The sequence below is a fragment of the Hypanus sabinus genome, chromosome 11 (genome assembly GCF_030144855.1).
Source record: "Hypanus sabinus isolate sHypSab1 chromosome 11, sHypSab1.hap1, whole genome shotgun sequence".
Lineage (NCBI taxonomy): Eukaryota > Metazoa > Chordata > Chondrichthyes > Myliobatiformes > Dasyatidae > Hypanus > Hypanus sabinus.
In genome coordinates this window covers 4,832,375-4,843,672 of record NC_082716.1, presented here as the reverse complement: position 1 = coordinate 4,843,672, position 11,298 = coordinate 4,832,375, and positions in this window count along the sequence as shown.

Genomic DNA, 11,298 nt, shown 5'->3' with positions numbered 1-11,298 from the left:
GTACAACAGGATAGTCAATATAGCATAGAAATACAATTGTATCAGTGTGAATCAGTCTGATGGCCTGGTGGAAGAGCTATCCCGGAGCCTGTTGGTCCTGGCTTTTATAGTGCCATACCGCCTCCCGGATGATAGCTGCTGGAACAGTTTGTGGTTGGGGTGACTCGGGCCCTTTTTACACACCTGTCTTTGTAAATGTCCTGAATAGTGGGAAGTTCACATCTACTGGGCTGTCCACACCACTCTCTGCAGAGTCCTGTGATTGAGGGAGATACAGTTCCCATACCAGGCAGTGATGCAGCCAGTCAGGATGCTCTCAATTGTGCTTCTATAGAAAGTTTTTAGGATTTAAGGGCTCATACCAAACCTCCTCAACCGTCTGAGGTGAAAGAGGTGCTGTTGTGCCTTTTTCACCACACAGCTGGTGTGTACAGACCACGTGGGATCCTCGGTGATGTGGATGCCAAGGAACTTAAAGCTGTTCACCCTCTCAACCCCAGATCCATTGATGACAATAGGGGTTAGCCCATCTCCATTCCTCCTGTAATCCACACCCAGCTCCTTTGTTTTTGCAACATTGAGGGAGAGGTTGTTTTCTTGATAACATTGTGTTGGTGCCTGTTGCTGCTCAGACCTGATGAAGGGTCCTGGCCCAAAACGTCGACTATACTCTTTTAAATAGATGCTGCCTGGCCTGCCTCCTCTGAGTGAGTGGGCCACCATTTAGTTAGAGAGGCAACTTTGTAGAATATATTAGAAAGAGAGAAAAGCAGAGAGGAAGTTCCAGAATTTGGGAACAAAATGCTATTAAACTGGAAAGTGGACAGAAAAGATTCATGAGGATGTTACCAGGACCTTTTTGGAGAAGGAAGTCGGAGGATCAGAACAGGAGAGTGGCGGGAGCCATTTCGACTTACTCTTATTCTCATCAGAGTTAAGAGAGGCGGCACTGCGCAGGCGTGTGACGGCGGGCAGTGAAGGGGGAAAGATTTAAAAAGGACACAGCCTTATACAGGTCCTGAACGGAGAATATAGGGAGTTAGGAAGGAAGTTGAAAAGCAGGACCACAAAGGTAGTAATCTCGGGATTACTGCCCGTGCCACGCGACAGTGAGAATAGGAATAGAATGAGGTGGAGGATAAATGCGTGGCTGAGGGAATGGAGCAGGGGGCAGGGATTCAGATTTCTGGATCATTGGGACCTCTTTTGGGGCAGGTGTGACCTGTACAAAAAGGATGGATTACACTTGAACCCTAGGGGGACCTTCCCTGGCGGTAAGGTTTAATAGAGCTGTTAGGGAGGGTTTATACTAATTTGGCAGGGGGATGGGAACTGGAATGATGGAGTGGAGGAGAGGGAAAACAGAAATAGATCTAAGGTGGTGAGCAGTAAGGAAGTCAGGAAGGACAGGCAGGTGATGGGGCAAGTTTGCGGCCATTGGGATGAGTTGCGGTGCAATCAATGCAAAAAGTACCAAATTACTGGACTGAATGTGTTATACTTAAATGCATGCAGCATAAGGAATAAGGTGGATGATCTTGTTGTACAGTTACAGATTGGCAGGTATGATATTGTGGCCATCACTGAGACGTGGCTAAAGGATGCATGTCTCTGGGAGCTGAACGTCCAAGGATACACAGTGTATCAGAAGTATAGGTAGGTAGGTAGAGGGGGTGGCGTGGCTTTAATGGTAAGAAATGTTATTACATCATTAGATAGATAGATACTTTATTCATCCCCAAGGGGAAATTCAACATTTTTCCAGTGTCCCATACACTTATTGTAGCAAAACTAATTACATACAGTATTTAACTCAGTATAAATATGATATGCATCTAAAATCACCCTCCCAAAAAGCATTAATAAATAGCTTTTAAAAAGTTCTTAAATAGTTTACTAAAGTGCATTTAACATGTCTTGCCCCTGGTGGTTGAATTGTAGAGCCGAATGGCGTTGGGGAGTAATGATCTCTTCATCCTGTCTGAGGAGCATTGCATTGACAGCAACCTGCCGCTGAAGCTGCTTCTCTGTCTCTGGATGGTGCTGTGCAGAGGATGTTCAGGGTTTTCCATGATTGACCGTAGCCTACTCAGCGCCCTCTGCTCTGCCACCGATGTCATACTCTCCAGTTCTGTGCCCACGACAGAGCCCGCCTTCCTTACCAGCTTATTAAGACGTGAGGCGTCCCTCTTCTTAATGCTGCCTCCCCAGCATGCCACCACAAAGAAGAGGGCGCTCTCCACAACTGACCGATAGAACATCTTCAGCATCTCACTACAAACATTGAATGACGCCAGCCTTCTGAGGAAGTACAGTCGACTCTGTGCTTTCCTGCACAGGGCATCTGTGTTGGCAGTCCAGTCTAGCTTCTCGTCTAACTGCACTCCCAGATACTTGTAGGTCTTAACCTGCTCCACACATTCTCCATTAATGATCACTGGCTCCATATGAGGCCTAGATCTCCTAAAGTCCACCTCCATCTCCTCGGTGATGGTGACCACCAACTCTTAGAAAGAGTTGACATAGGATGGAAGGTACAGAATCTTCATGGGGTGAGCTAAGAAATTGCAGGGATAAAAGGACCCTGATGGCAGTTATATACAGGCCTCCAAACAGCTGCAGTGATGTGGACTACAAATTACAACAGGAAATAGAAAAGGCTTGCCAGAAGGGCAGTGTTATGATAATTGTGGGGGATTTTAACATGTGAGTGGATTGGGAAAATCAGGTCAGCACTGGATCTCAAGAGAGAGAATTTGTAGAATGTCTGCGAGATGGCTTTTTAGAACAGCTTGTTGTTGAGCCCACTAGGGGATCAGCTGTACTGGATTGGGTATTGTGTAATGAACCAGAGGTGATTAGAGAGATGGAAGTGAAGGAACCCTTAGGAGGCAGTGATCACAACATGATTGAGTTCACTGTGAAATTTGAGAAAGAGAAGTCGAAATCCAATGTGTCGGTATTTCGGCGGAGTAAAGGAAATGACAGTGGCCTGAGAGAGGAACTGGCCAAGGTTGACTGGAAAGGGACACTAGCGGGAAGGACAGTAGAGCAGCAGTGGCTGGAGTTTATGCGAGAAGTGAGGAAGATGCAAGACAGATATATTCCAAAGAAGAAGAAATTTTCGAATGGAAAAAGGATGCAATCATGGCTGACGAGAAGTCAAAGCCAAAGTAAAAGCAAAGCAGAGGGCATACAAGGAAGCAAAATTTAGTGGAAAGACAGAAAATTGGGAAGTTTTTAAAAGCTTACAAAAGGAAACTAAGAAGATCATTAAAAGGGAAAAGATGAACTATGAAAGGAAGCTAGCAAATAATATCAAAGAGGATACTAAAAGCTTTTTCAAGTATATAAAGAGTAAAAGACAGGTGAGAGTAGATAAAGGACTGATAGAAAATAATGCTGGAGAAATTGTAATGGGAGATATGGAGATGGTGGAGGAACTGAATGAGCATCAGTCTTCACTGAGGAAGACATCAGCAATATACCGGACATTCAAGGGTGTCAGGGAAGAGAAATATGCGCAGTCACAATTATGACAGAGAAAGTACTCAGGAAGCTGAATAGTCTAAGGATAGATAAATCTCCTGGACCAGATGGAATGCACCCTCGTGTTCTGAAGGAAGTAGCTATGGAGATTGTGGAGGCTTTAGCAATGATCTTTCAAAAGTCAATAGATTCTGGCCTGGTTCCGGAGGACTGGAAGATTGCAAATGTCACTCCGCTATTTAAGAAGGGGGCAAGGAAGCAAAAAGGAAATGATAGACCTGTTAGCTTGACATCGATGGTTGGGAAGTTGTTGGGAGTTGATTGTTAAGGATGAGGTTACGGAGTACCTGAAGGCATATGACAAGATAGGCAGAACTCAGCATGGTTTCCTTAAAGGAAAATCCTGCCTAACAAACCTAGTGCAATTTTTTGAGGAAATTACAAGTAGGTTAGACAAGGGAGATGCAGTGGATGTTGTGTATTTGGATTTTCAGAAGGCCTTTGACAAGGTGCCGCACATGAGGCTGCTAAACAAGATAAGAGCCCATGGAATTACGGGAAAGTTACATACGTGGATAGAGCGCTGGTTGATTGGCAGGAAACAGAGAGTGGGAATAAAGGGATCCCATTCTGGTTGGCTGCCAGTTACCAGTGGTGTTCCACAGGGGTCCGTGTTGGGGCCGCTTCTTTTTACGTTGTATATCAACGATTTGGAATATGGAATAGATGGCTTTGTGGCTAAGTTGCTGATGATACAAAGATAGGTGGAGGGGCCGGTAGTGCTGAGGAAACAGAGAGCCTGCAGAGAGACAGATAGATTGGGGGAATGGGCAAAGAAGTGGCAAATGAATTACAGTGTCAGAAAGTGTACGGTCATGCACTTTGGTAGAAGAAATAAACGGGCAGACTATTATTTAAATTGGGAGAGAATTCAAAGTTCTGAGATGCAACGGGACTTAGGAGTCCTCGTGCAGGATACCCTTAAGGTTAACCTCCAGGTTGAGTTGGTGGTGAAGAAGGCGAATGCAATGTTGGCATTCATTTCTAGAGGAATAGAGTATAAGAGCGGGCATGTGATGTTGAGGCTGTATAAGGCACTGGTAAGACCTCACTTGGAATACTGTGTACAGTTTTGGGCTCCTTATTTAAGAAAGGATGTGCTGACATTGGAGAGGGTTCAGAGAAGATTCACTAGAATGATTCCGGGAATGAGAGGGTTAACATATGAAGAACGTTTGACCGCTCTCGGACTGTACTCCTTGGAGTTTAGAAGAATGATGGGGGGATCTCAGAAACATTTTGAATGTTGAAAGGTATGGACAGAGTGAATGTGGCAAAGTTGTTTCCCATGGTGGGGGAGTCTAGTATGAGAGGACATGACTTGAGGATTGCAGGGCACCCACTCAGAACAGAGATGCGAAAAAAAATTTTTTAGCCAGGAGCTGGTGAATTTACGGAATTTGTTGCCATGGGCGGTAGTGGAGGTCAAGTCATTGGGTGTATTTAAGGCAGAGATTGATAGGTATCTGAGTAGTCAGGGCATCAAAGGTTATAGTGAGAAGGATGGGGAATGGGACTATGGGGAGATTGGATCAGCTCATGATGAAATGGTGGAGCAGACTTGATGGGCCGAATGGCCGACTTCTGCTCCTTTGTCTTATGGACTTGAGGGATTGGGTTTTGGAGAGGGGATAAGCAGATTTCATTGGGGTGCAACAGACTGAGGACTGATCTTATAGAAGTGTATAAAATCACAAGGGGAATACACTGTCTTTTTCTTGGGGTTTGGGAATCAAGAACTCAAGGGCAGAGATGAGAGAGAAGAGATTTAATAGGAACCTGAGGGGCAACATTTACACCAAGATGGTGGTATGTGTGTGCAACGAGTTACTAGGGGAAGTGTTGGAGGCAGGTGCATTCACAATATTTGCACGACACCTGGACAGGTACATGGATAGACACGAGATTCTGCAGATGCTGGAAATCCAGAGCAATACAAGGTGCTGGAAGAACTCAGCAGGTCAGGCAGCACCTGTGGAGATAAATAAACTCTTGCTGTTTTGGGCCGAGGCCTTTCGTCAGTATTAGAATAGAAAGCAATCTCGTTCAGCAAGGCCGAGTTGGGCCAAAGGGTTGGTGTCTGTGCTGTATGACTCTGTGACTGTACAGGACTGCTGTACAATTGTCAGTCTGAAGTGCTCAAGTGGCTGGGATCTCAGGGTGTTGTGAGACAATGATAACAGTCACAAAATCAAAACAAGGACAAAATATTTAACATCTGAGTCAGAAGACAGAGGCATACTGTAATCACAAAAGACTGTTCTTCTTTAAACTTTAGAAACTTGTTGGGGAAATTTAGTGAGCCTATACCACACATGGGAAGGCTTCGGGAGTAAACCCTGAAGCGGGAGCCCCTAACACAGTCTACATCAAATTCAACACTGACTGGCAACTCCTGTGACACCGCTGGTGCTGGACTGTATCGGTCTCTGCCGTTCCTTTGAAATGATCAGCCGAGTGGAGAGGGGGAGCTCGCTACACGGGCAACAGCTTGCTCTCCATATCGTACTGGCCAGGCTTGTGTATCATATAGACAGTGTGGACCCAACATCCATGGTCGAGCCCCCATCGAGAGCGGTAGTTGATGACTGTAGAAAACTCCCAGAGGAAAATGAACAAGGAAATATGGAAATTAAGAGTTGGTAAAAAGAGACGTTTATTTTAACAAATTAAATCCCATCACCCTTTGACTAGACACATTGTGTAGAATGCAGATGATTGTTAATTGATACATGACACAGAACTCATACAAGTAGTGATTGATAGCAGTGAGAAAATTTCCACTGTCATTGTTAACTCTCAACCACATCATTAGCCACTTATGCTACAGGTCAACGGGAAATTCTTAAGACTAAGTTAGAGCAACCCTTAGTGGTTTCATTAACTTTAAACATACACATACACAAATAAACACAATATGCGACAGTTCTGGTAACCTGTTTCTAGTCGAGGCACTGAGTGCAGAAGTCAGGAAGTCATGTTGCAGCTTTATAAAACTCTAGTTAGACTGCATCTGGAGTACTGCATACAGTTCTGGTCACTGCATTATAGGAAGGATGTCGAGGCTTTGGAGACGGCGCAGAAGAGGTTCACCAGGACCCTGCCTGGATCAGAGGGAGTGTGCTACAATGAGAAGTTGGACAGACTTGGGTTGTTTTCTCTGGAGTGGCAGGGGCTGAGGGGAGATCTGATGGAGGTTTATAAGATTATGAGAGGCATAGTTACTGGAGACAGACAGGATCTTTTTCCCAGGGTTGAAATGTGAAATACTAGAGGACATACGTTTGAGGTGAGAGGGGGTAATTTCAAAGGGGATGGAAGGGGCAAGTGTTTTTACACAGAGAGTGGTGGTAGAGACAGATACATTAGGGACTTTTAAGTGGTGTTTAGATAGCTACATGAGTGTGAGGAAAATGGAAGGATATGAACATTGTGTAGATAGATGAGATGAATTGAATTGGTTCAGCACAATGTTGTGGGCTGAAGGGCCTGTTCCTGTTCTATACTGTCCTGTGAGATTCTGCAGATGCTGGAAATCCAAAGTAACACACACACAAGTGCTGGCCAGCAGATCAAGCAGCATCTATGGAGGGGAATAAACAGTCGATGTTTCGGGCTGAAAACTGCGTCTTCATTAACGAACCAACTGTTTGCAAAACGATGCCTCAGAACAGTAGCGTAGCAGTTGGTGCAACACTCCCAACAGCTCAGCGCCGTGGAACTCAGAGTTCAATTCCTGCGTGCGTGCGTTTTCTCTGGGTGCTCTGGATTCCTCCCACTGTCCAGACGTTTGGGTCAGAAGGTTAAATGTAAATTGTCCCGTGATTAGGCCCAGGTTAAGATGGGTGGTGTGGCTCATTGAACCAGAATAGCATTGTGTCTCGTGTCTCTACCTTTAAAAGAAAAGCTCCTTTCCTTCAGATCAGGTTCCAACGATAATTAGACTGCGGGTGGTTAGAACCAGGGGTAATGCAATATCTTACAAGGGCCCATTTAATTCACAGCAGCATGCTGGGGAGAGCTGACTATACCAGAAGCCGCTGTTTCACAAATATTGGACAAGAAAGGCTGCTTCCTGAATTCAAGTATTTAGTGACACAACTATAAATTCAGCCAGAGACTGATTGGTTCGGAGCATGCCACAGTGATTAAACATTAAGGGAATTCTAGTTATCCAAATAAAGACTCAATTAATTGTCCCTGCTGTGGGAAAATTATATCCTCGTTCACATCCACCCTGGTGGGGAGTTAATGACAGAAAAACTGCAGTTCGAGCACTGAGGACATCAAAATCTGATCTACAGAAGTGGTGCTGGAAATCCAGAGTATACACACACACACACACACACACACACACACACACACACACACACACACACACACACACAAAATGCAGGAGGAACTCAGCAGGTCAGGCAGCATCTGTGAAAATTAATACACATCTGAGGAAGGATCTTGGCTCAAAATGGTGACATTTTATCCCTTTCTATAGAGCTGCCTGACCTTCTGAGTTCCTCTAACTCACTAGTTCATTGATATCATCTTTACAATCCACACATTTTTTTTCCATTAGAGAAAAGCATTGTTCCTGCTCTAGAGTCTCGACACAGAAACAGGCCCTTTGGCCCTTCTTGCCTATGCTAACCATGCCCAGTATGCTAGTCCCATCTCCCCATGTTTGGCCCATTGCTCTCCAACCCTCTCTCACCAATGTACTTGGACATGGACCCAGGGAGACTGTGGTGTGTTGGGCACATGCTAGATAGAATGGATATGGAAAGGATGTTTGCTATAGAAGGGAGAGTCTAGGACCAGAGGGCACAGCCTCAGAATAGAGGGACATCCATTTATAACAGAGATGAGGAATTTCTCTAGCCAGAGAGTGGTGAATCTGTAGAAATCATCGCTGCAGACAACTGTGGAGGCCAAGTTATTGGGTATATTTAAAGCAGAAGTTGATAGGTTCTTGATTAGTCAGGGCGTCAAAGGTTACAGGGAGAACGTGGCAAAACACTTTGGGTTATCTAGAGCCCACGAGAGACATTACAGAAATGACAAAGGAAGGAGAACCCTTGCTTTCCAGTCCTGCTGAAGGGTTTCGGCCTAAAACATCGACTGTTTATTCCTCTCCATAGATGCTGCCTGACCTGCTGAGTTTCTCCAGCATTTGTGTTGCTCAGCATCTTCTCAGCTGCCTGTCACCTCCCCCCGGTGCCCATCCTCCTTCCCTTTCTCCTGTGGTCCACGTTCCTCTCTGATCAGAGTCCTTCCTCTACAGTCCTCTACCTATCCTACCCTCCTGGCTTCACCAATCACCTTCCAGCTATGCTCCTTCCCCTCAGCCCACCTCCTTATCCTGACATCTTCCCCCTTTCTTTCTAGTCCTGAAGAAGGCTCTTGGCCCAAAATGTCGGCTGGTTAGTCATTTCCATTGGTGCTGCCAGATACTTAAGAGAGGTAATGGATAGATACATGGAGGGCTACTGTCCCAGTGCAGTTCCATGGGAGTAGGCACACACAGACTAGATGGGCTGAATGGAATGTTTTCTGTGCTGTACTTTTCTATGAAACTATGTGCTGGTGGCAGAAATCTCATTGCTGTGATCTTCTGTGAATGAATCATGAAACACTGGCCCAACCTCAAACAGGTCCAGACAGGTTACACCATCAGTACATGCCTGGAAGTTTGCTCATTCTTTCAACTGTGAATATACAGGATGAAAAATGCAGCAGTAATCACCTTTTCTACCTCCCAGCTTCTCACACCATCTCCTCCCTACCCCCCCAGGCATCACCTATCACCCTCTAGCTTGTCTGCCTCTCCCTTTTTTACTGTGCTGCCTTCCTCTTTCCTCTCCAGTCCTGATGAAGGGTCTCGGCCTGTAACATCGACTGTTTGTTCCCCTCTATAGATGCTGCCTGACCTGCTGAGTTCCTCCCAGCATTTTGAGTGTGATACTCAAAGTTGCTGCACAAGTTGATAGGTGTTTAAGAAGGTGTACGGGGTTCTGTCCTTTATTAGTTGGCAGACTGAGTTCAAGAGCTGTGAGGTAATGTTGCAGCTCTATGAAACCCTGGTGAGAGCACACTGGAGTATTGTGTCAGTTCTGGCCCTCTCATTATAGGAAGGATGTGGAAACTTTAGAGAGGATGCAGAGGAGATTTACCAGGATGCTGTCTGGATTAGAGAGCATGTTTTATGAGAATATGTTGAGTGAGCTCGAGCTTTTCTCTTTGGATCAAAGGAGCATGAGAGGTGACTTGATAGAGCTGTACAAGATGATGAGGCATTGATCAACTGGTTACCAGAAGATGGAAGTGGCTAATACAAGGGGGCATAATTTTAAATTGTTTGGAGGAAAGTACAGGAAACATGCTAGAGACAGAGACTGGGTGGTGTATGGAACGGTTTACCAGGGGTGGTAGAAGCAGATTCATTAGGGACATTGAAGAAACTTAGAGAGGCAAGTAGATGATAGAAAGACGGGAGAGCAACGTAGGAGGGAAAGGTTAAATTGATCTTGGAGAAGGTTAAAAATCAGCACAGCACTGTGCGCCAAAGGGCTTGTACTGTGCTCTAATGTCCTGTGTTCTATGCTCTAATTTGGAATTCCTGGAGAAACAAGGGACCGCAAATGTAGAGCAACACACAATCAGCAATTCAAACAGCACCTGAGTGCGGGGAGGAGTTGCTAATGTTTTGGGTTGAAACTCTGACCCCACAAGACACATCAGGCTGTCATCTCTTGCACCAACACAGATCTTAACACGTCGGGCGAACCTCCCCTCCGAAACGCCACCTATCTCCTACACAAGACCCCAGGTATAGGGTTCTGCACTGAAACTTCGTTCTGCCTGGGTCTCTAAGGTTCTCCCACATACTGTTCGCAATTCCCGTTTGATAAGCACGAGGTGGGCAGAGCTAAGATGACACCAAATGGCTGCCTCTTCGAGCTCATCTGTGAAGCAGCTTAAATTCCTCTCTTTAAATGTCCCTTCTTTCCTTTTCAAGGTGGCTGGGGTTGAGTCAGAGGTCCCTGATCTGTAATGATGCTCAAACTACAGTTTTTCACGGAGATGAATTCTTGGAGCTCACCAACCAAACAGCTGTTTTCCTTCATTCTCCCGGTACGCCCCTGTGGACGACAGATTCCATGGTGGTGCTGCCGACTGAGGAACATCAGGATTTTGTGACAGACAGAAGTCTCCGTAGTTGAGTGATCCTGTTCCCTCAATGGGGGGGGGGGGGGGGGGGGGAGTTTGCTGCCAATTCTGGAGTTGGAATAAAATGCGACCCAGCAGACGAATATCATAACATTGACTATCGTTGGTCTCCCCCCCACCCCCCCATTTGCTGTGAAATGGGTGATGTCTCTGTGAGAGAGAGACAGACACTAAGGGTTCTGTTTTTTGCAGATGTCTGCGAAGAGTGAGGATTTCCAGTTACATTCACTGATCATAAATGGAACCACCTGAACCACTTGCAGTTCAGCCCCGTGGGGAGGGCCGGGGCCTCTTTCAAAGAGGGACCCCACCACCCACACGTTCCCCCGCTGGCAGGGGAAAGTGTCACTGTTTTTCTCACCTTCACTGGGTCTAAACGCTGGAAGTTGCACCCCAAAGGCTGCAGCAGCTTCTGAAGGTGTCTCAGCCCCACCTCCCTCCCCACACACGCCTGCTGCCAGTACACATGGCCGACTGTGGTAACCCGGGACAGTGACCTCAGTGCATCTTGTAGGTGACGCATTC